The following is a 24,875-nucleotide window of genomic DNA, read 5'->3' on the forward strand; positions in this document are numbered from 1 at the left end:
ATAGGATAGAATTGGGAGTTTGTTTCTAACATCTTCTAAACATAACTTCCCCTGGGAACAAGGTAGGAAAATAAAGTTTAGTATGCCTGAACTCAGAATGTTAAAATGCATCTTTTAGTGAGGGTGATTTTTACGTTCTGTCTTTGAAAATACCACTTTTAGAAAGTAGGTATTTTCTTGCCTAACCATCCAGTGTGCCTCTGCTAGGTTTGTGTATTGGCTGTCTGTCTGTTGGTGTGACATGGGCTGGGGAGGTTCAGTGGCTCCAGAGAGTCTGATGAGTCAGCACTAGGCTGAATAGGCCTGGTCTGCATTTGGAGTGGTGGGTGAAGTAGCACCTGCACCTGAATGGAGTATGTTGTGCGTTTGCAAAGTGCCCCCCAGAACTGGTTTTGGCTGGGTACAGACACTCTCTGCCTTCAGAGAACAAAGGATTTTTGTGAATAAAAAGAGGGGCCCAGACCCCATACTTTTAGATCACTTCTGGGAATCAAGAGGAACCTTTGCCAAGGAGAAGAGCCGGAGAAGCTGAGGAGGAATACTGCCCCTGTGCTGTTTGGTGTCTGGGGTTGGCAAGCAGTGGCTGCTTGCTGCCAAGGAAAGGAGAAAAGGACTTTGCTGTTGGCTGTGTACCCTGCTTGAGGAAGATTTCCAATGGCTTGAAACTGAGCTTGCCTCCTATTCTGAAGTCTCAGGGACACAAAGACTTCACCGCCATCTACCCTGAATTTCCTTGCTGGGAGTTCCAATCTGCAAAGAGGTGCCTGCTGTTGTTTTGGACCTCTAGAATTGTTTTCCACTGGGAGCTGGAAGAATCCTTGATTCATCCCGGATTGTCACATCACATCAAGGCGCCATGTTTGTTGCATCGTTGGGGGACGAAGTAAGAAACTGGTGCATCACCTCCCCATGCATTAAGAACTCAATGCATCACATCCTCTACGGTAAGGAACCAACTCATCACCTCCCCTGCGCAGCAGTAAGGAATCGACGCATCACCTCCCCCGGAGCAAGGAACTGACTTATCACCTTCCCTGAGTGTAAGGAATCGACGCATCACCTTCCCTGAGGCCCGTTTTGTTTGCTTGCGTGGCGCATCCCAGGAACTTTGTGTGAAAGGTGTTGCATTTGCAATTTGCTTTCAACTGAACTATTTCTACCATCTGAAAGTCATATTTTACTGTATTGTGGATTTTTGTCATTTGGTCTTGTTTTAGTTTAGATAATGATTACTTATTTTTCTAAACTGGTGTGGTGTCCATTTGTAGTGTTTTCAATGTGATATTACTGTATGTGTTTACAAATGCTTTACTCACTGCCTCTGAGATAAGCCTGTCTGCTTGTGCCAAGCTACCAAGTGGGTGAGCAGGGGTTATTGTCGTAGTGTATCCCCCTTACCCTGACTAGAAGCAAGGGTCCCTATTAGGACAAAGGTACAAACAATTGCCAACTAGAGACACCCACCACAAAACTTAATCAATGAAAATAATTGAGTTAAATCACTTACCATAGTTGTGTCCAGGCAGATATGTCAAGCCAGAGATAAACACATAATTGGTGGTTATGTCCATCAGAAAAATAGAATGGTGGATAGTTGTGTAAAAGTAAGGCCACTGCAGAGCAATAGAACAAAGCATGTTACAGGGTAGTAGTTATCATGCCAGTTTTTTTTCTGGGGTCTTTCAATTCAATTCAGGCACCCCTTGTGACAAGTATCTGCCACTGGCCCTGAAAATTCAGGAATCTGATAATACTGCTAACTGAACTGCAACGTTCTTCATCTTTGAGCTTTGATTATCAGTGGCTAGTGAGGTGAAACAATCAAGGCTTACTATTGGAAGGTGGTCTGGGGTGGCCAAATATAATGTACAAGCAGTATGATTCTGTTTTGTTTTTCTTTTTCAACAAAAGACTTATTTTATTACTAATCAATGTGCATAGTAACTTTGTGTTATTTTGAAGCTATAAGCACTTGGTGTTCAGCAGGAGGATGAATCTGTTGGTGGAAACTCAGGGTTACAATCAAAGTTAATCATAACCTAAAACAGCTATGCACGCGTGTAGTGCATATCTTACTACTTGATAATCTACTTCCGGTGTTTATGGTCTCTCATTGAAGTTCAAGGTCTTAGTGATGAGGGATGCTTTCTGTGGTGAATTGCAGATAGCAGTGCTCTTTCAAGCAGTGGCACATGAGGGTCTGCTGATGTGTAGGCAGACTTTCAATGGTATAAGCTTCTTGGGTGCTCATATTGCTTAGAGGCAGTTTGCAGGTTGGCTGTGTTTGCAAAGAGCAGCTTTGCTGAAACCAGGCTAAGCTACTGAGTGTGCCAAAGAAGCATTGTCTTTTACTACAGCTCCTGGCCATTTCTTTTGGGGTGTCAGTTATAGTTACAGTTCTGACTAGGATTGTTTGCAGTGGTGACAGGCCATATGGGGTGCCACTAGTAGTCACATTTCAGTCTCTGGCTTGCATATGAAGCAGATGAGGCATCTTTGTCCACCAGGTGCAGGAACTCACAACACTAACGGGACACCACATGATATTCTACTCACATGGTCATACTTTGGCCCCAGTCCTGCTGTTGAAACTTAATTGAAAGGGTTTCTTGTATCTTCAGGTTGTGCCAGGTAGTAGAGCATTGTGTCCAGCCTCAGTCCAACTCAGCAGCACTATGTTCCTTATAGCAGTATGGGAAAATGGCACTCCAAGCACTGGTTGTGCAAGGTAGGATCTAAGCATGCAGGGTAGGCTACCTCTTTCTCAGTAGGGCTGCGGGTCTTCTCTACAGTCACAGGGATATGGTTCTTATCCCCTAAACAGAGGCAGCCAAAATTTCAAGGTTTTGTCTCTGGTACTCTCCTTACTGTATCCTGAACTTCTTCAAGTGAAATGGTGAATACTCAGCATGCTGGAGGGGGGCAGCACATATCTAGTATTGGGGATGGTTGGCTCAGTCCAATTGTTCAATATACTTTAAAGTTTATCCCAAATCTTTGGGAGCAAGAAATCACAGCAAAGTGCACGACTCCATGACAACTATCAATAAAACTGTCACTTTTTGCGGATTTAACATGGGCAGCTTCTCTTCACAACACAAACCAGAGGGTATGGGGTTAGGCAATGGGCAGAGAGCCCATACCTTTCTATGAGGGATATGCATCTTGACCATGTCTCCAGGCCGCAATCATTGTTCAAGTGCTGTTCTTTGGCCAGGTCACACCTTTACCTACTGGAAATGATTTGGTTTAAGTCACTTCAGCTAAAAGCTATTTCCTCTGGGTGATGATCTGAAGCCATCACAGGACACTCCACTTTTCAGTGGATTCCACGAGGCATCAAAGTCAGGGGCCATGCAGGAAGAGGAAAGACAACTGGATGAAATTAGCCCTATGAAGGACCCATTGCTTTTTGGGGGTGCATACTCACTTGGGGACCCCAACACAATTTCACTAACGCATTACCCAAGCACATGCATGTTCACTGCACAACCAGGGGGGAATAAATATCTGGAGTCTGCGCATACTTTACAGATTTACTACGGAGAGCCAGCAAGCAATATCCCCACTCAGGTTCAGGTAAAAATGCCTATAGATCACTACCATTATCAGTTGCCACCAACTGATAGTAGTTTTATGGCCCAGTTATGGTAACCACTCATAATAAAATCCTGAACACCACCTGTATCTTCACCTCTTCTTGTGAGCAAAACATCCTGATCATGCAGAGTACTGGTCACGGCCATGGTCTACTGAATTAATAAAACCAGCTGTCCCGGAGTGACTTGTAACATACATACTGTGCCACAAAACGTTTGACTGCGACATGCAACAATATATCTCTGGACTCCACAGATTCATTGGTTCAAGGCACGTTGATTTGAAATGTGTGCTCTATAAATGTTACTCACTCCCAAATATTCTCACCTAACCAAAAAGCAAAGGGAAACTTGGAAACATCTGTAGCTGAAATCAACAGGTGTCTTTTGTCAATAGCCAGCATTTAGCTCTGCTGGAAAGGGGAAATCACGATAAGTAACAAGTTAGTGCCAAACCTTCCATGTTATGTTATCTTATGCAGATTTGTAGAACACTCTATCACCCAGGAGGATATCCTAGCACTGAGCAGGTGTGAGTGTAGCCTAGCCTAGGATCTAGGGGGACTACTCGAAAAGCCATGAGTTAAATTATTGCTAGCCTAGTTATACCGTAGGCAAGGAAGCATAATGATGTGAATGCATCACCTGAAATAAAGGACACAACACATGTTGTCGGATTAAACACATGTTGGAATTAGTTAAATAATTTCCAGTTAATCCAGAAAACTTCCAAGCATTCTGCCCACCTGAGTTGAGACATTCCACCAGGTATTATTTTATCCCCTGATGTTTCTTTTTTATGGTTTGAATCCCTACTGCAGCTCATAGTCTAGGAAAGTATAGCTTCAGTGAAAGAATTTGTAATACCCTGCAGTGCAATTGTAATGTTTTGTTGTTTGTCCCTTATTCATACTGTATACTCCTTACTCTTGTGATTATGGCACATGGACTGTGGATACAAATGAAGAAGTGGGGAGTGAGATCATGTGGTACCACGCACGTTGTAATGTAACCCGTGTTAATAACCTGTGTGCAGATTGTGCAAAAACAGTGTAATGCTATGATTTCTGTGATGAACAATGCAGTATTCTAATAAAAATAAATTAAAAATAAAAGAATTTGTAATACCATTCCAGACTTTTCCCTACTGTTGCACAGACTAGAATAGGAATAGCAAATGTTAACCATCCAGTGTTCAACTCCTTCCCTAGTGTTGCATAGACTGGAGTGGGAATAGTAAATTACCCCTCCGAAGTCCAATACTTTCCGTAGTGTTGCACAGACTGGAGTGGGAATAGTAAATGTAACCCTCCAAACTACAATGCTTTCCCTACTGTTGTACAAACTGGAGTAGGAATAGTAATTCTTCCCCCTACAAGCCCCAAATGCGTTCCCTACTGTTGCACAGACTGAAGTGGGAATAGTATATCTATTGTTCCAAGACTTCAATATTTTTTTATATTGTAATATTTTCTATTATTATATCTTAATATTTGCTCTTGGAACATTCGAGGGTTAACAAAAGAGAAAAATTAACAGCTAACCAAGGGCCTCCAGAAGACCCATGACATATTTGCTCTTCAAGAAACTTGGGCCCTGGAAAACACAGTCTGGGAGGATTTTACTGTCATCGAATCCCATGCCATCCCTTCTGTTGCAGGTGGCCATGCCTCCGGAGGTGTGTTGATCGCCGTGAAGAATACTCTGGTCGCAAAGGTATCATTGCTCTTTAAAGGCCAGGGTGATTAGATTTTTATCAGCATCGAGATTCAGTGCCATTAAAAGGAAAAGTTGAGACAACAAACATTATTCTCGGCTGCGTCTACTTGCATCCGTCTAAAATAAGACGAGATGCCACACTGAGCAAAATGCTTCCTGACATAAATAACCTCGATGCTTATCACCCAAATGACATATGGCTGATAATGGGCGACTTTAACACCAATCTAATGGATGTAGGCTCCACTCTCACCTTTCAACCAACCTCAGCCAACGAAATGTGGTCTGTCCCAGAGATAAAATCCCAGTTCCAATGTAAGGAAGGCAAAGGGATAAAATTGTCAACGTATCTAAACCAACTAGGCCTTCGTATTTTAAATGGAAGAATCGATTCAGATCAACCAGCGGCATATACTCATGCATCTTCCTCTCGAATGGCCACTCTGGATTGTATATGGATCTCAGTTACTCACTTCCAGTTGGTACAGCAGTTTCTGGTAACTCCTACACTGGAAAGCGATCATGCAATTTTAACGTGCAAAATTGATATCTGGCATTTCCATCGCCCGAAAATTCCCTTGATAGAAAATGAATCCAACTTAGAGATCATTAGAAAACTGAGATGGTCTGAGGACGATCGGGAAATAATGGAAGCAAAGGTGGACGATCTCTCGACCAAATGGGAACCAGACTGTAATAGTCGTCTGACAGCACCATCATGGGAAATCATTGTGGCCGACTTCAGAGAACAACTAGCCTCAAAGTTACCAAAAAGTCAAGGCAAAGGCCCTACGGTCTCATCTTCTCTCTCTCAGAGCAAAAGCAACTTATAATTAGCACCAAATATAAAGTAAATAAACTACAGCGTAATTATGCCAATAACAAAAGTGCATATAAATCTCTGCGGGGTGAAATAACAGCTGCTCGAAAAGAATATAGGAAGGCCAGGTTCATCCTCAAGAGACTGGAAGAAGAACATCATTGGGCAGCTGCCCATGAGATTATAAAATCAAAAGATCAAAGAAAATTCTGGAGTTGGATAAACACGGCTGCTAAAATCAATAAACCACCCAGCGCAACAAACATTTCTCCTGCCAACTGGGAGGTTTACATTAAAGCACTTTACACAGAACTGGAAGGTATAATCTGCAACAGCCTCTCCAGCTCTACTTACACCAGTTCCCACGATGACACAGTGCCAACTGCTAAGATAACCCCTAATCAAGTTGCGCTTATAATAAAGAAAATGCGCTCAGGGGGCACCCCAGGACCAAACGGCATTCCCACCCAAGTAAATAAGCCTCTCCCCAGAAATGGGCCAAGCTGCTGGCTCCTCTTTTTGAAACAGCAATACTGGGTGGATCTATCCCGGATTCCTGGCGAGGATCGTGACTCGTCCCCATCCATAAAAAAGGCTCACTCTCCAGCCCTGATAACTATCGGTTGATAGCCCTTCTCGACATAGACGGGAAGGCGTATGCAAGTGTCCTTCTATCAGAACTAACAACCTGGGTGGAAAATTGCAACCTAATTCCCTTCACACAAACCGGCTTCCAAAAGGGCTGTCATATTGAAGACAATTTGATCTGCTTAGCTCATATGATTGAGACCACACTAGCCACGAAAGGTAAATCATTATACTTGGGCTTTATTGACTTTCGGAAGGCCTTTGATAGTGTGATTCCCCCCAAACTTTGGGAAAAATTGGCAAAATGGGGCATCCCTCAACCCCTACTGAAAACTCTCATAGGTCTACACACAGATACTTTGGTGAAAATAAGAGTCACCTCGAAATGGTTATCAACCAATAAAATCTTTACCAACAGAGGCCTAAAACAAGGATGTATCCTTGCACCCTTACTCTTCAAACTGTATCTTGCAGACCTCCCTGAATGGCTAGCCCGATGCTGAGCTTTCCCTCCGAGAATAGAATTAACAAAAATCCAAACTTTGCAATACGCTGACGACACCATCTTACTCGATCAAACCCAGGTGGGCCTTCAACGACTATTTCGATTCCCTAGTGCTGTATTGTAATACCAACACATTGGAGATCAACATCACCAAAACCAAAGTGATGACAGTTTCCCCCTCGAAAACAAGAAAGAGCACTTGGTTCATTGAGGGGAAGGCATTGAAAATAGTCACCGCATATAAATATCTGGGTGTTTGGATAGACCACAAAGGGAGACCGACCGCGCACATAACCGCAATGCAGGGTGTCGCCCGCAGCTTGGAGGGGGCTTTCATCAGAACAAAGAGAGCCCTCCACGCCCCGGATTTCGCCCCGTTAATAAGACTGATAGGCGCAAAACTCTTGCTGACAATAGCTTTCGGTGCCACAACCTATAAAGACAAAATGTCTATCTGGCTAGATAGAGCCTAGTCAGCATGCTTCCGCAGAGTGTTCCAATTACCAAACTCGACCTCACACGCTCAAATCCGAATGGAATTTTCTCTGTCTTCCCAACACTGGGTCATGAGTGCAAGATTTATTGCCTATAGTCTAAAAACAATACAAGCTCGCCTTCATACTCTAAAGAGCAGTTTATGGTCATTGCTTAGCAATCCCGATACTTCCTGGAACAAATATTTGACATATTGTTTGGAATCACTAAATGCCCAGGATATATGGTCAGCCTCCCTACCCATAGAGATGATATCCAAACTTTTGACTAAACAAGCAAAAATTCTGTCCTATGAACATGACGCACAATCAGTGCTAAAGCTCTTTCACGGCACTTCGGCTTCTAAACTCTATGCTCCTAAAACATTACCGCCCTACCTTTCAACGCCTATGAAACCACATGTAAAGCACCAATTAATGAGATTTTGTTTTGGCTTAATTCCACTGATGGCGTATGAGTTCGGACAAGGATACAAGAAAGCAGCTCTCACACAATGCCGCTTCTGCAAACAAGAGGAAGAAAATCTAATTCATATCCTATGTATTTGCAGACACTTACTTGCCCTACAAACCTTTTGGCTTCGTCCGAGCAGGCTTTCTTTTAACATCAGGACATGACGAGATGCACTAGAATTATGCATAAAGGGCAACTCATCTCAGATGGCCACTCGCTTTGTAAAATTCATGTTTGAAATTAATCTTTTAATACCACCAGGTGACCAAGAATGAACTCTAAACCTCCAAAATTAATTGCCCCCTTTTCTTTGTGCTCCCTGTTTTTAATCAAATTTGATTTATGTTTTTAATTTTCAACAAATGCCTGTACGAATTGCAACGATTTAAATTAATTTTGCAAATAAAATACTTACTCTATTATTATTTGGTTACCTGTTTAATTGTAACCTATATATATATATATATATATATATATATATATATATATATATATATATATATATATATATACATACACATACATACATACATATGTACGTACATACATATATATATATATATATATATATATATATATATATATATATATATATATTATTTTTTTCACTGTAAAAAACATAGGTTTCAGGGATGTTATAGTTAGTTGGACATTTCACTCATAGAAAACCGTAGAAATTCCCCTGTTATAGTTAGTTGAGCTAACTATAACTTGCGCCCCGCAATGCACTGATGATGACGTCACTTATTACATCATTCATGACATGGTCAGTGATATCACTGATGACATCACTGATGACACCTCAAATGACATCACTGATGACATCACTGATGACATCATCCACATGAAAATCTGATGCACCTCATCAGACCCTAATATAACACCTGATACACCCACTCTAAAATACAGACTATAATTTTTGAAACCATGAACACACCAATACCAGTTATTACATATCCACTCATTAATTCCTAGATCTACACACACACATCCATTCATTCACCCATACAGTCACTCATATATATATAGTCAGCCATCAATACAGCATTATCATATCCAGTCACATATGTATACAGACACTTACACACAACCCACACCACCTCTCATTCATAGAGTTATTCACACACCTAGTCAGTAATGGAAATAATCAATCACACTTCCAGTTACTCACCTGTTCAGTTATACACATTCCACCTCACTTATTTAAAAATATACTAACACAATCTTACACTCTAATGCACTAAGTAATACAAGCACACACCGATCCATACAGGCACTCTCACAATCACTCACTCTCACATATAGTCATTTATACAGTCCAACACTCACATATACTGCCTTTCACATTTGCAGTTACTCACACATGTACCACTGAGGCATCCATTCACTCACCAACACAACCATACACACACTCACCCAGTCACACATCCCTTCACAGATACAGACTTGAACACATATACCCAGTGAATTATCCACTGACACGTCTATGCACAGAGTCACACCCCCCACCCACCCACACAGACACTCAGGCACCCATACAGATACTCAGACAATCAATCAGTAGCCCATATAGATCCTCACTTAGCTGCTAACCCACCCATGCAGCCTGCTCTCTCTTGCAAAAACCAAAGCAGTTTGTTTTGGCAGGGCGGGAGCCACGAGGCTCCTGCCCTGCCGTAGCAAACTACAGTGTCCCAGGGGTGTGCACCCTGGGACACTGCAGGAGCCGGCCTTGGGGGGTGGTGGTCCCCAGGGCCATAACAGGGCTCCAGGAGGGGGGCCGCGTGGCCCCCCTCCCAACATTACAAAAGCCCCGGGGAGGTTATAATATTTAGAGCCCCGGGGAGGTGACAGTTACCCGGGGTGTGTGGGGGGGCTGGAGCCCCCCCACACAGGTTATATATTTCTTTTTTTACAAACAACACAAGCCTAACTATAACTACCTACTGGCGGCCAGTAGGTATATATATATATATATATATATATATATATATATATATATATATATATATATATATATATATATATATATTAACAAAGTATCCCCCTGCGAGGACGCACTTGAGGAACCAGGCGAACTCTGCACATTGAAGCAGCTTTCTTTATTTCATATAACCGGACATCACAGAGCTTGTTGAATGAATAGTCCAACGCGTTTCAGAGCTCCTGCTCCTTGCCCACGGGCTCACTGCAATGCTCAGCAGGCTGGAGATGAAGCGGAAAACAAGTCTCTTCTTAGTTTTAAACAACCTCAGGTAAGTCCCAGAAGTCTGTTAATACTAATTTGCCCACCAGAGGGAGTGCCCACCAGAGGGAGTGACTTACCTGAGGAAGTGTTGGCAGCCATTTTGTGATTCAGTCCATCGGCTCGTATCTCTCCGTAGTCTACCTCGGCAAGGCAATACTGAAAACATACCAGAGCTCTGTCTGTGTGAGATTCCTGTTTCTTGCTCCCTCTCCCCACATCTCCACTTCGCAGGTATGCCTTTAGAAGCCAGTCCGTTGGCTCGCAGCTCTCTATCTTTGCGAGCTAGTACGCTGCTGTGCCTCTACCTCTGCGAGCTAGTATGCTGCTGTTCCTTTGGGAGCGTAGTTTTCCCTCTGTGAGTCGAGCCCAAGGGCCGCAGCTGTCCCTCTGCGAGCCTGGGTGCGAACTGTTGATAAGTAACACTATACGAGCATTGAAAAGCCATTTTGTGATACAGTCCGTCAGCTGGCATCTGTCAGAGGCAACTCTGAAAACATACCGGAGCTCTGTCTGTGCAAGATACACCTTGCATGCTGTCTCTCCCCACATCAGCAGGTAACGCACCCTCTTCCCACATCACCAGCATACCCCCACCAACCTTCTTGGGCACGAAAGTCTCCCTCTGCGAACCACCGGTTGGCTTACTGCTCTTCGGGTGCGACTTCTCGGGCCCACCGTTGTATCTGTGAAGCCAAGACTGGAACATAACGCAGGTCTTTCTCTGCGAGATACCCCCTTCATGCTCCCTCTCCCAACATCACTGTTCCGCAGCTATCCCTTTAGAAGCCGACAGCCCGCACCTTTCCCTATACCTATTCCCTCTACGAGCCAGCCAGTCGGCTTGCAACTCTTCATCTACGAGCAAGCTCGCCGGCTCGCAAGTCTGTGAGAACAGCTGCAATGGAGGCAACAATCAAGCAAGTCAGATACCCAACACTGCTCCGACACCCCCAGCAGCAGCTCCTTGTCCGCCATTCCCCCTCACCCCCACCCCCCACAACCAAATGTGACAGTCACGTTAGCAAATCTGTAACATAACAAATTGGCTAATGTCATACAATTATTAATTAGAAGATGCTTGTGAGGGTGGACAAATAAGAATCTTAGTCATGTATGGATTTACATATAAATCATTTTATTAAAACAAAACAACAACAAAGAAAACTATGTACAGCTATGGCGTGTCATCACTCGACAATTTGTGATCATAGCCTGCAAGATAAAAAGAAAGACAAGATGGTGCGTCATGCGTCCAGCAAAGGAGAGAGAGAGAGAGAAATAAAGAAAGAGTGAGAGAGAGAAGAAGGCAGAGAAAGAGTGAGAGAGAGAAAGAGTGAGTCATCTGAAACATAGTATAGAATCAGTAATGGCAGAGTACATACAACTGCACACGCGTAATTCTCTGTTTGGCCCCTGCGCATCCAGGCTGCTGCATCCCATCCACTCCCAGTGCCCGGAGGTGTCTGTCCGCTCTTGTGCACCCAGGCTGCTGCACACTATTCATTCCCACCATCCAGAGGTGACTGCCTGCTGCTGTGGAAACAAGCTTCTCTGCTCACCTTATGCCACCTGCGTGTGTGTAAGAGGGTCCCCCATGTGCCAAAGCAATCTTCTCAGGTGTTGCGTACGCGCGGTAAAGCAGAGCGTACAATTCATACTGGGTGTTGATTGTCAGGATAGCCACGCATCATCGCAGGCTGCACACGCGTTCAGCTCTGGTGGCACTGAGTGGCGGGAGTTACTTGTTGGAGGGGACGTCAATCCGTGAATCACAGCCTGTTAGACAAAAAGCAAGATAAGATTGTGCATCATTCGTCCATCAAAGGAGAGAGAGAGAGAGAAAGAGACAGAAATAGTGTGAGAGAGGAATAGAGAGAGAGAGAAAGAAAGAGTAAGCGCAAGAGAGAGAGAAAAAGAAAGAAAGAGTGAGAGGAAGACAGGGAGAAAGAGAGAAACACTGAGAGTGAGAGGAAGAGAGAGAGAAAAAGAAAGAAAGAGAGAGGAAAAAAGAGAGAAAGAGTGAGAGAGACAAAGAGAGAGAGAAAGAGTGAGAGAGACAAAAAGAGAGATAAAGAGTGCGATAGAGGAAGAGAGAGAGAAAGAGAGAGTGTGAGAAAGAGAGAAACAGAGGAAGAGAGAGAAAGAGAGAAAGTGTGAGAGTGAGAGAGAGAGGAAGAGAGAGAGAAAGAAAGAAACAGTGAGAGAGAGGAAGAGAGGGAGAAAAAAGAAAGAGTGAGAAGAAGACAGAGAGAAAGAGAGAAACAGTGAGAGTGAGAGGAAGAGAGAAAGAGAGAAAGAAAAAGAAAGAAAGAGTGAGAGGAAGACAGAGAGAAAGAGTGAGAGAGACGAAGAGAGAGAGAAAGAGAGAAAGAGTGTGAGAAAGAGTGAGAGTGAGAGAGAAAGAGTAAGAGAGAGGAAGAGAGAGAGAAAGAGAGAGAGAAAGAGAGAAACAGTGTGCAATAGAGAAAGAGAGAGAGAAAGAGTGTGAGGCAGAGAAATGGAGAGATGAGGAGGGACAGTGAGTGACCACACTATGGACAAAACCCTCACAGCTCACCTTTACGCCACCGCTGTGTCTCCAACCATGTGCCAGGATCTAGTGGAGCCCTCAAGCTCCCACATCTGAAGCATAGTACAGAATTTGTAATGGCAGAGTATATACGACTGCGCATGCCTAAATCGCTGTGCCGCCTATGTGCACGCAGGCTGCTGCACCCCATCCACTCCCGCCGCCCAGAGGTGTCTGCCCGCCTCTGTGCACCCAAGCTGCTGCACCCCATCCACTCCCGCCGCCCAAAGGTGTCTGCCCGCCCCTGTGCACCCAGGCCTCATTGCTCCCCTTTTCGCGGACAGGGCACCCTCTACATCATGCAGCCCCGCTCTGCAGGCCAACAGGTCTTACATTTGGTGCTGCATCTTGATTTTGCCATGGCAGATGATATACAAGTGCACCCATTATCATTGCTGGTTGCTCACCCGCTCAGCCCTTGCAGTGCCACTAACTCAGTGACCATTGAGGCCACGCATATGGCGGTAGGACCCGCTGTTCGTTGGCTAAGGCCTACACTGCGGTCCAGCAGGGCACAAAAAACATGAGCTGTCCGGACCACTGGGACCGGCCATCACTGCAGGCTGCACACCTGCACACCTGCCTCAGCACTTACAATGCCTCTACCTCAGTAGACCGAAATTCACTGTCACCTGGCGGTGTGCCTGTGCCGGCCGCAGTGCATCCGGTGCACCAAGTCTGAAATGGAAATGGTGTGGAGCATGTGCGCCCCGTCGTTTTTATTGGAAGGGTCATGTGTCCTGTGACACCTGTGCTTGATGGGTGTGGTGTGGGTGTAAACCAGCCGTCAGGGAGGGGATGTGGCGTACTGAGAACTAGACCTGTGAGCAGCAGATCACTACAATGAAAAGCTGGGCCATGTAGCATTGTTGTCCCTTCCTGTATGTGTAAACGAATTGGGCTGGCCTGGCATATGCCAGTCCTGCGTGAGGCTGTGAACAATGACTCCGGAGCTCTGGGCGTGGTTCCGTCCTGGGCTGTATGAGGAATCAATTGATGTGGGTGTCCCTGTTGTAGTGCTGCCGACACCCGGGCCACAAGCACCAATGTGTCACCCTGTACTCTTGGTATTGTGTGCATTATTATTGGTGGGTGACTTGCGTTCTTCACACATGTTTGGTTGCCACATCTCGCTACATTCAGCTATTGTATGGCTGAGGGGCCATGCCTTTTTTGGAAGGTCCGCTGTCCTATTGTGCGCTGCCTCAGTGTTAGTAGGGGGTGGGTGGACCAGGAAGAGATCCTGAGTGTGATGACAGTAGGTTTTGTGGCCTTCTTGGGTGTCGGAGGTGCATGATCAGTAGCTTTATGACATGTGTTGCTCTTCAGATGTGATTCTGGGCTGGGCTCCCTTTCACACTGTAGGATGTTGTCCTACTTTACACCAGTAAATGGCAGATGTTGCATTCCTACTGCTAACACAGCTTATTGCCTGTTTTTGGAACGCACCGCAGATTTGGCTGCTCGTTGAAAATATCGGGAAGTGTTGTTTTCGTGTTATTTTTGTACAGGAACGTCTACTCTGCATATTATTTGCGTTAGTTGTTGCTCTAATTTGTGGCAATTTTTTGGGTGGAAGCTATTGCTGGAAAACTGGCGATATCGGATGTTTTAACCAAGTTGAGAATGGAATGATAATTTAAAATCACTGAAAAAACAATAGGTTTAATGAACATTATAATTAGAAATTAACATTTAAAAAACCTTTGTAATTCAGTGAAAAAACCATAGGTTTTACAGACATTATAGTTAGAAATTAGCGTTTACAAAACCTTTGAAATTCACTAAAAAAACATAGGTTTCAGGGACGTCATAGTTAGAAGTTAGCATTTAAAAAACCTTTGAAATTCACTGAAAAAACCATAGGTTTGAGGGACATGATAGTTAGTTGGTCATTTCACTCGTACAAAACCAGAGACATTTGAATGTTATAGTTAGAGCTAACTATAACTCGCGCCCCCCGCAATGCACTGCTGATGAAGTCACATATTACACAACTCATGACATGGTCAGTGACATCACTGATGACATCACTGATGACATCACTAATGACATCTCAGATGACATCACTGATTTTTTTTTTTGTAAAAACATTTTTTATTGGCAGTCAAATCCAAAACGAAAATGATACATTTAGCAGGATAACGCGCCAATTATTGGCAATCTGGGATAATATTGCAGTTCGTAATGTATGCCATTTACAGAACAAACCCACAAACTTCCCCACCCTCCGCCCTCCCCACCCCTGTCAGTGCGCCGTCCGTCTCTCCTGAGTTAGCATACTACCAGTGGAAAGTCTCCCTCCAGTTTGCCGCTAGATAAAAACAAACGCGACGGGGAAACCGACACCCCATTGCCTATGCCGTGTGTGTGTTAGCTACGTGTGTCCTTGGAAGCAGGGTACCCTCCAGAGTGTTAGTCCTGCGCTGCAGCCCCTTCCTCCTCCTCACTTGAGCTGTCCTCAGGTCGTTGGAGCGCCGCCACCAAGGCCTCCCATGCCCTGGCTACATCCAGGGCCTTGTCGTTGTCTAAACGCCTGGCATGTTGCATTCTAAGTGTACACTCAGCCCTCGCCCAGCGCTGAAGAGTGGCCCTCCATCGCAGGTAGCTGGGACCCTGGGTGGATTTCCAGTGCATGGTTATCTCTCTTTTGGCTAAAATCAGGCCCAAATCATAGAACTTACTAGTGACCCGTGGGGGTGTGAGGGAACCACAGCAACAAGCAGGTGCCCATATCCACCGCCATCTGCCTGTTCCGTGACAGCATTCAGGCAAGCCAGCACCGCCCCCCAGTAACCAGTCAATCCACCACAGGACCAAAACATATGTGCGAAGTCAGCCCTAGTCGTCCCACATCGGGGACAGAGCGATGATGCGCCCGCAAAATATTGCGAAATCTTAACGGGCGTCAGGTACGCGCGGTGCAGCGTAAAGAACTGGACCAACTGGTACCTGGCATTTCTAGTGCCCTTCCAGGCACGGCGCACCAACTGTGGCCATGTTGTCTCGGGGATCAGTCGCCCCATATCACGTTCCCATTTGGCTCGCAAGCCATCCATGGGCAGTAGGGTTTCAGTCGAGAGCCTCCGATAGAGGCAAGTGACAGCCTTGAGCGTGCCGGCCGCCATGACCACATACTGGCAGCCCGCTGATGTCGGTGGCTCGGCGAGCCCCCCCTTCCAGTGATTCTGAATACTGGCCACCAGAGCGGCGTGGAGCAAATAGTCTCCTCTCGGGAGGTCATAAGAGTCTTGCAACTCTTGGAATGTGAGCAGCGCACCGTCGCCGTAGAGATCTCCAATCATATGCAGTCCCAGTTCCTCCCAGGTCGCCAGCGCCGACCAGTCTCCTCCATGCGGGAGGGCTGTGCACATCCCCAACGGAATTTCAGGGGCGTACGGGCGGGCGGTACCCAAGCGCCTGTGGCAACGGAGCCAGCAACTACGGAGGGTACGCTCCTCAAGTGTCAGCTGAGTCAGGTCCAGCTTCTGGCCCAGGATTATAAAAGAGATGATGTGCCTGGGAAACAGCCTGCCCTGCATCCCCTCTGGACCCCGGAATTCCCGAGCCACCGCCTGGGTAAGCCACTGTAGTTGCGCCGCTAGGTAATACCATTCGAAATCCGGGACCGCCAGCCCCCCATCCGCTCTAGGGCGCATCAAAGTGGCCAGCGCAACGCGACGCCTGCCCGATCCCCAGATGAACCCGGAGGTTAAAGAACGGAGTCTGCGGAAAATCGTCGCTGGAACCCAGAGTGGGAGGGTGCGGAACAGATACAGTAAGCGTGGGAGCGCCACCATCTTCAACAACGCCACCCGCCCCGCAACCGACAAGGGCAGCGTCCGCCAGAAGCCCATGGAGCCCTGCAGATTCCCGATCGCTCTATTAACGTTACCCTCTAAGAGAGCGAGTGAAGAGTGATAGATACGCGTGCCTAGGTAGGGGAGGCAATGGTATTCCCAGCGAAGGCCCCCCTCCGGCTGGGATTCGTCCTCCCTCGGTGTTATCGGGAAAAGGCAAGACTTTCCCCAATTGACTCGCAGTCCCGAGAGGCGGCCAAAGTCAAGGAGCAAGCTCCTGGCACCACGAAGTGAACTGCCGGTATCCGCCAGAAACATCAACAAGTCATCTGCATAGAGGGAAATGTAATGGGACTCACCTCGCAGCGATAGGCCTTCATAAGCTCGGCCCATCCGGGCGTGAGACACAAGTGGCTCAATGGCCAGCGCGAATAATAGAGGGGACAGGGAGCAACCCTGTCGCGTCCCTCGACCAACCCGGTATGCGGCTGAGATCGTAGCACCCGTCTTGACTCGGGCTGTGGCTGCAGTGTAAAGTAAGGCAGTCCACTTCACAAACCGCTCACCGAGTCCAAATGCCTCCAGTACACGGAGCAGGTATGGCCACTCCACGCTGTCAAAGGCCTTTTCAATGTCAATCGACAGTACAGCGGCCTCCGGGAGGACTCCAAAATCGCCGCCCATGACCTGAAACAGTCGACGCACACAGGTGGTGGTGGTGCGTTGGGGAATGAAGCCCGCCTGATCGGGGTGTACCAAAGCTCGCATATGTACAAGGAGCCGCGTCGCAAGGAACTTACTCAGGATCTTGTAGTCTGTGGTGAGCATGGAAAGCGAGCGATAGGCCGAGCGGGAGCTGGTGTCACCCCCACGCTTCGGTAAAGGTATCACTAAAGCCTCACGAGCAGTCGCAGGCAAAGCCCCGGTATCCCAGGCCTCCTTGTAAACAGCCTGTAACCGCGGGAGCAACACATCCGCATTGGTCGCGTAAAACTCAATTGGCAGACCATCCACGCCAGGGGTTTTGCGGCGAGCCATGTGTTTGATAGCTGCGCGTAGCTCCCCATCGGAGATCTCCCCGCCCAAGTGGTCCACATGGTCCGGATCGAGCTGGGGAAGCCGTGCCGCAAGCAAGAAGTCATCAAGCTCCGCAGGTGCACTCGGCATCGTGCTCCTATAGAGGTGTTCATAGTATGCGAAGAACTGGGCGTTGATCTCCGACTGAGTGTAGACCAGGCGCCCCTCCGGAGTAGCCAAAGCCAAAATTGGAGTTCCACGAGTTCCATAGTTAGCTAGCCAGGCCAGTAGGGAGCCCACCTTGTCGTGTTCAGCATGAGCCCTGACAAGAAACTCCTTGTAATCAAAGCAGCGGAGCTTTTCCATCTGCAACGCACCTACCTCACGCGCGGCCGAAACAGTCCTGTGAGCTTCAGGATTTACATGACTGGTTCGCTCCTCCACGCGCAAGCGATCCTCACTCAGTGCAAGATCCTGCAGGAGGGTCTTGCGGGCCCCCGCGGTAGCAGAAATACAAACTCCTCGAATTACCGCCTTAAAGGCGTCCCACTCCAGAGCCCTGCTTGACGCCGTGCTCTCATTCGCAGTAAAGTAGTGTTCCACCCCAGTTCGCACATCAGCCTTAAAAACCGCATCCTCCAGCGCCAGCGGGTTCAGCCGCCACGTGGGGATAGCTTGGCGCTGTCGAGTCCATTGGACCACCACCAAACAAGGGTTATGGTCAGATATCGTTTTAGCCAAGTACTCGCTGTGGCGGACCAAACACTGAGCGTCCGGCGAGCAGAGAATGCTGTCAAGTCGAACATGCAGAGCATGCGGGGGGAATAAAAGGAAAAATCCCTCTCAGCAGGGTGTTGTCTGCGCCATGCATCGACCAGGCCCCTTCTACCCTGCCACTCTCGCCTGCTCTTCGCCAGCCTATGAGCCGCCGACTGCGCTAATGGTGGGTGTGATCTGTCTAATTCCACATCTAATACTGAATTAAAATCCCCTCCAAGCATTCCCGTGTTAGCTAAAACCGCCGCCAGTTTCCCCGATAAGCGCGTGAAAAAGGCGGGCTGCTCTACATTCGGGACGTAAACGCTGCACAGTGTCAAATCCCTCCCATCCAGTCGGCCCTGCACAGCCACAAATCTCCCCTCGGGATCTACCACTGTCACCAAGGGCTGGAATGGAACCCCTGCCCTCACCCAGATTAAAACCCCCGTGCAAAGGCTGAGTACGTGGTACAAAACAGCTGGCCCCTCCATCTACGCTGCAAAGCCCGCCCCTCCGTCTGGTCAATATGCGTTTCTTGCAGGAAAGCCACCTGGATCCCCCTGCGAACAAGATAGGCATGCACTTTATGACGTTTCAGCATGGAGTTTAGTCCCCGTACATTCCACGTCACACATTTCAGCTCAGGTAGGATCCCCATTCAAAAAAACAAATACAGTCCTAGTTAGCGAAAAAACTCCAGGCGCACTGACAGTACCCCGAAACCTGAGTCCCAAAACAACCCAACAAACCCCCATCCCTCCCACCCCCAGAATAGGCACTAAACCGCAGAAACCCATCCAAATGTAGAAGTCCCAATGAAAACAGCCTCTGGTAACTACCAGAGTCTCACAATAAGTGTGAGATCGGGGGGTGTCGGCACCACATCCCATGGACGGTGAGCTCACACATACCGGTAGCCCGGCCTCCCCCATTACTCCCTAGGTGTCCCACATCCCCACTGTGTCAGTGGCAGGAGCCACGGAGTGTACAAGGTATCAGCCCAACAACCCTCAGCCAGCCTGGGGCAGATATTCCCATCCCCTCCTCGTTAGCATGAACCATATCAGCATTTACAATACCACATCAGGGGGGGTACAGGGGTCATTCGTCAAGCAAACCATCCGCAGTCCCAGGGGTGACATGAGGCGGCGCAGGGCCACCACCGCCCGATCCCTCCGATGTCCCATCCTCAGAGCCCCTGCGGGAGCCCGATTCCACCGGCGACATCGTCTCTGCTGTTCTGGAAATGGTAGAGACCGCCCTGAGGGCCTCCTTGCGTTCCAGTTCAGTTTGTGACACGGAGGGAGTTCGAGCAGCCGTCGGCCGCCTCCTGGGTCTTCTGTGTTGTCGAGGCTTCGGCGCGGTGTCCCGCGTCTCCCCAGGTGTCAGATGAGTGTCCGCACCGGCCTTGTACAGTTCCAGCCAGTCCCACACCTCTTCAGGAGAATTGTAGAAGGAGGAGTTGCCCTCCATCATGATCCGCAGACGGGCCGGGAACAAAAGAGAGTAACGGATACCTTCCTCACGGAGAGCCTTCTTGACCGCCAGGAAGGTGGAGCGCAGCCTCTGGACCTCAAGGGAATAATCTGGGTAGATAGAAACATGGGCATTATCTACTCGGTAGGGTCCCAGTGCCCGCGCCTTCTGTAGAATAATGTCCCGGTCCCTGAAGTGCAAGAGGCGCGCCACCACCGGCCGAGGAGGCCGACCAACAGCAGGAGGGCGGGCCGGCAGGCGGTGAGCTCGCTCCAGGGTGTAAAATGGCGTCAGGCCCTCCGGGACAACCACGTCTCGGAGCCAGGTTTCAAGTTAGCCCAACATGTCCGCTCCTTCAATTTTTTCCGGCAGACCCACCACGCGTATATTGTTGCGGCGATTGCGTCCCTACGCATCCTCCGCTCTCTTTTCAAGCAATTGTACCAGCTGCTGCAGATCTCCCAGGGAAGCCTCTGACGCCTTGTGAGAGGGCTCCAGCGCGTCCAGCCGAGCTTCAGTTTGTTTGACCCGGTCCGCCAGTTTGCCGTGGTCCACGCGCAGGAGCCCCAAGTTCGTGGACACCTGAGCGATGTCGTGATGCAAGGCCTCTCTCGTGTCGGTGATGGCTTGCAGGATCTGATCCAGTTGGCTCTGCGGAAGGCCCGCCGTCAATTCACCGGACGGGGCAGGGTCCTGACCTCCCGATGCGCCCTCCGTAGGGTCAGGAGGCGCTTCCCCATGGTGGCAACCGATTCCCAGCGCTCGATCAGCAGATGTGGGGCACCCCCCGAGGCAGATCCACCAGGAGCCCTCACTGAGCTGGTGGGCAAGGGCTCAGTCCCACGACCCCAGGTCCGCCTCCCGGGTCGTGCATGTGGCAGCGCCGCCGCGGTCCCCCGGGGTCAGGATCCCGCTCACTCACCCAACGAAGCGGGCCATGCAGCCCAGGGCAGATGCCGCAGGAAAGTTCCAAGGTCGAGCTGCACCCCTCACAGAAGCGGGGGCGATCGGACGCACAGCGGCAGGCCCCAGCCAGCAGGCGCCAGTGCTCTCGCTCCCCAAAATGGCCCCGCTAGGCCCCCGGGTACTCCACCGGAGCTCCAACGTCTCCCGCTGGTTTCAGCTGGCAGGCCCACACCTCAGTTCCCAAGCCGGAGAGGAGTATAGACTTCAGCCGGGAGCTGAGAAACTCCTCCCATTATTACCCATTGGTTACCTTCTGCTATTTTGCTTTCCTACGTGTATCTGTCGTTCAGTATAGTCTATCTTCGATGTTCTCTATTTGTGTCAATCTATGTAGTCTGTCTATGCTTTCTAACGTAGTTCAAATTATATTTACCATTATGTCTATCTAATTTCACAAGTCAATGGCGCATATTGTCAAACAATTAAGCCTCAATCCTCACTGTATACTTCTTATAAATTGATCACAGTAAAACTTAGTTCACATCTATAGTTTAAATCCTTTGATTGCTGTTCCTAATTGCCGTTTCCAGTATGCTTCTATTTCCAGTAGTGTTTAGCTCTGTTACATCCTCATTTCACTGAGGACCATATGTATGAAAACTGAATTTGCGATTCTCAGTTTGCGATTTTTAGCGAATCGCATTTTGAGAATCGCAAATTGGTGTGTAAACAAAAAACCGCAAAAAAATAGCGATTCCTTAAAAATCGCAGATTTATTTGCGATTACCCAATTAGCGATTCCTTAATTGCGTATTCACAGAATTTGCGAACTAGCAATTAAGGAATCGCAAATCTGCTGATCGGAAACTCAGGTGCAGCTTGATGATATCACAACCAGGAAGTGTGACTACCCATGGTGCACCTGAGTTTCATAAGCAGAGTGAGAGGCTGGAAGGAGGGCTGAGGCACCAGTGCACTGCAACAGAGACTGGAGAAATGGCCACACATGAGCAGCAGTAGGGTGAAAGTACAAGAAAGATGAAACAGACGTTTTCTGAAAGAGAGCAGGAGGTGCTCATCCAGGAGATGGTGGTGAGCCATGAGCTGTTCTTTGGCAAAAAATCCCTCAGAGTGCCAGAGACCCGGAAAAGAAGAATATGGGCGGAGATACAAGAGAAGGTCAACTCCATAGGCGTTACCAACTGCAGCGTCGAGGAATTGCGCAAACGCTGGTACGACATGCACCAGCGCTCGAAGGAAAGGGTTGCTGCCAGGTTGCAGGAGACAAAAGAGACCGGTAGAGGGACATCCACTGCCACCACTTCCACACCAATGGAGGAAATGGTCGAGGGTACTTTGCTACCGGAGAGTGTGAGCGGCGTGGAAGACCTCGACAGCTCCGACCCACCAGAACCAAGTCAAGGTAAGAAGTATGCCATCACACCCCTGATACCGACCTACTTCACCCCCACACCCAGGAGAGACCCAGGCACACATCACAAATGCTAATCCAGTGCAGGCACACAAACAACCACAGCAATGCATTATGGGAGATGTAGTCACATGAAACAAACAGTGGAGCAGTGAAACCCAGCTAGGCTCAATCAGTATGTGTGTATGAGTGAAGGCAATATACAGACAGTCAGGACCCATGTAATAAACAAAATAGTGTAATTTATTGCATTACCAATGCAAAGCTGGACAGCAAATTAATGTGTGCATTTACGTCCACAGCACCACAAGAAACACAGGGAGAGAGGCCTGGAGGGGAGGATGAGTCCCACAGCGCAGCAGTGCCAGGGCAAATGGAGGAGGGCAGCCCAGTCATCACATCCAAACGCCCCCGGCGCATTGCAGTGGCTTCATTGCCACTGCTGGAGGATGAAATCTGTGACACAGAGGAAGAAGACAACCAAGTGCAGGGACAGTCTGAGCCACAACCCAGACCACGAGCACTTCCAAGTCCCATACCAGCCATTCCATCTAGGCGCAGGGCCCATCCATCCCCAAGAACATCTGCGGCAGGAGACAGTGTTCAGCGGGCCTCGAAGGGAACATGCTTGAGGTGCAGCGCCTGCAGGGGATAAGCATATGGGCAATTCAAAGACAGCTTAGGGTGGGCTTCAGTGGCATGACGGGTGCCTTGGAGGCACACTTTGCGGAGATACGGGCGGACCGTGCTGCTAGGCGCAGGGAGAGGCAGCGTCTCCACACACGCCTTGACCTTTTCACAAGGGCTGTAAACCGTCTGGCCTCAGCCACCTCTGTACAGTCACGGCGCAGCATCAGCATGCAGCGTGAGGTCGCACACTGCAGTCAGGACGTGGCCAGGGGATTAGTCCAGGTCACATGTGCTGTGGACCAGCTGCGGACAGTTGCTACTGGTGGGACAGGAGTCCTCAGTTCACTCGAGGAGGACGCACAATCAAGCCGTAGCAGCATCACTCCACCACTCCCACAGGACAGGCGCCATAGTGTGTGTCATGCGAGGGCTGCAGATGCCACTGAAGAGGGCAATGTGCACTTGGGGCGCGGAGCTATGGGACGTCAGCATCGCCGTTGAGGTGCCCTGACTTACTAATGGCAATGGGTGGATTAACCCATTGCACACAGACAACAGTGAATCATTTATTGTTTTCTCACTGTGCATCCAACATGTGTGTGACAATACTACCCACATTGTGTGCTACACAGGCTGTGTGATGTTATGAATCCTGACATCAAGGATATTAAACACAGTTCATCATGTATACATAGCATTATGTCATCATTTCTCACCTAGAAATAGTTCAGTGTTATGTCATCTCGCCTCTGTCGCCCAGCTGCCGCACCAATCACACCGGCTGGCCTGCATCCTGGAGCTGGCCCCTCCTCATCTGATGTGTCTGAATCACTGATCTCCACTGGGGTGCCTTTCCTGGTGGCGATGTTATGCAGCATGGCACATGCAATCACCATCTTGCAGCAGGTCTCAGGACTGTATTGCAGAGCTCCTCCACTCTTATGCAGGCATCTGAAACGGCTCTTGAGTATACCAAAGGTCCGCTCAATGGTACTGCGGGTGGCAGTGTGGGCACTGTTGTACCACCGCTCCCTAGCTTTGACAGGATTTAGATATGGGGTCAATATGAAGTCCCGGACGGCATACGCACTGTCACCTGTGAGGCAAGAGGAAATAGGTGACACACTGTCCTGCCACTGCTGTACTTGACTATTGTGTCACTGTTTCCTATGCAATTACCTAGCATGTAGCCCTCTCCAAACTCCCCATTTGTGAGTCGACGGTGGATCCCACTGTGGCGAAAGATGAATGAGTCGTGGGTGCTGTCTGGGTATTTAGCTACAATGTCAGTGATAATGTGCTTGGCATTGCACACCACTTGTATATTCAGGGAATTATATGACTTGCGATTCCTGAACACATACTCATTCTGGGAGGGGGGAATATGGCGACATGTGTCCCATCTATGCATCCTATGATGTGGGGAAATTGTGCTATTTGATAGAAATCCTGCTTGGTCTGGTCTAGTGCCTGTGGTGTGCTGAGGAAGTGGATGTTGTGACGCAGCCTCTGAACCATGGCATCAAGGAACGCATGGAAAAAGCATGACAATGCACTCTGTGACACCCCTCCTGCTGAGGCTATCACCCCCTGGAAGCTACCTGATGCCAAGAGGTGCAGTGAGCACAGGACCTGGATGTGGGTGGGGATGGTGTGTGTCCTGCATGTGGGGTGTTCAAGTATAGGTTTGAGTTCCTAAATTAAATCAAGGATGCTCCCTTCATCCAGCCTGTAGTTTGTATGGATGTCCTCCTCAGTCCGCTGGAACAGGGTTATGCGCGCACGGAAGATCCTTTCCTGGCGTCCCCTCCTCTGTGCAGAAGCTCTGAGTCGCAGCCTCCTGGCTATCACTTACAGCC

At 48.4% G+C, this 24,875-nt stretch overlaps 1 protein-coding gene across 1 annotated transcript in view; it reads left to right on the top strand.

The window, feature by feature from the left end:
• LOC144762933 (xanthine dehydrogenase/oxidase-like) overlaps nt 1-24,875 on the top strand; it is a 1,098,251-nt gene that overhangs the window by 450,635 nt on the left and 622,741 nt on the right. The window lies entirely within an intron of this gene.

The sequence above is a fragment of the Lissotriton helveticus genome, chromosome 6 (genome assembly GCF_964261635.1).
Source record: "Lissotriton helveticus chromosome 6, aLisHel1.1, whole genome shotgun sequence".
NCBI classification, from domain to species: domain Eukaryota; kingdom Metazoa; phylum Chordata; class Amphibia; order Caudata; family Salamandridae; genus Lissotriton; species Lissotriton helveticus.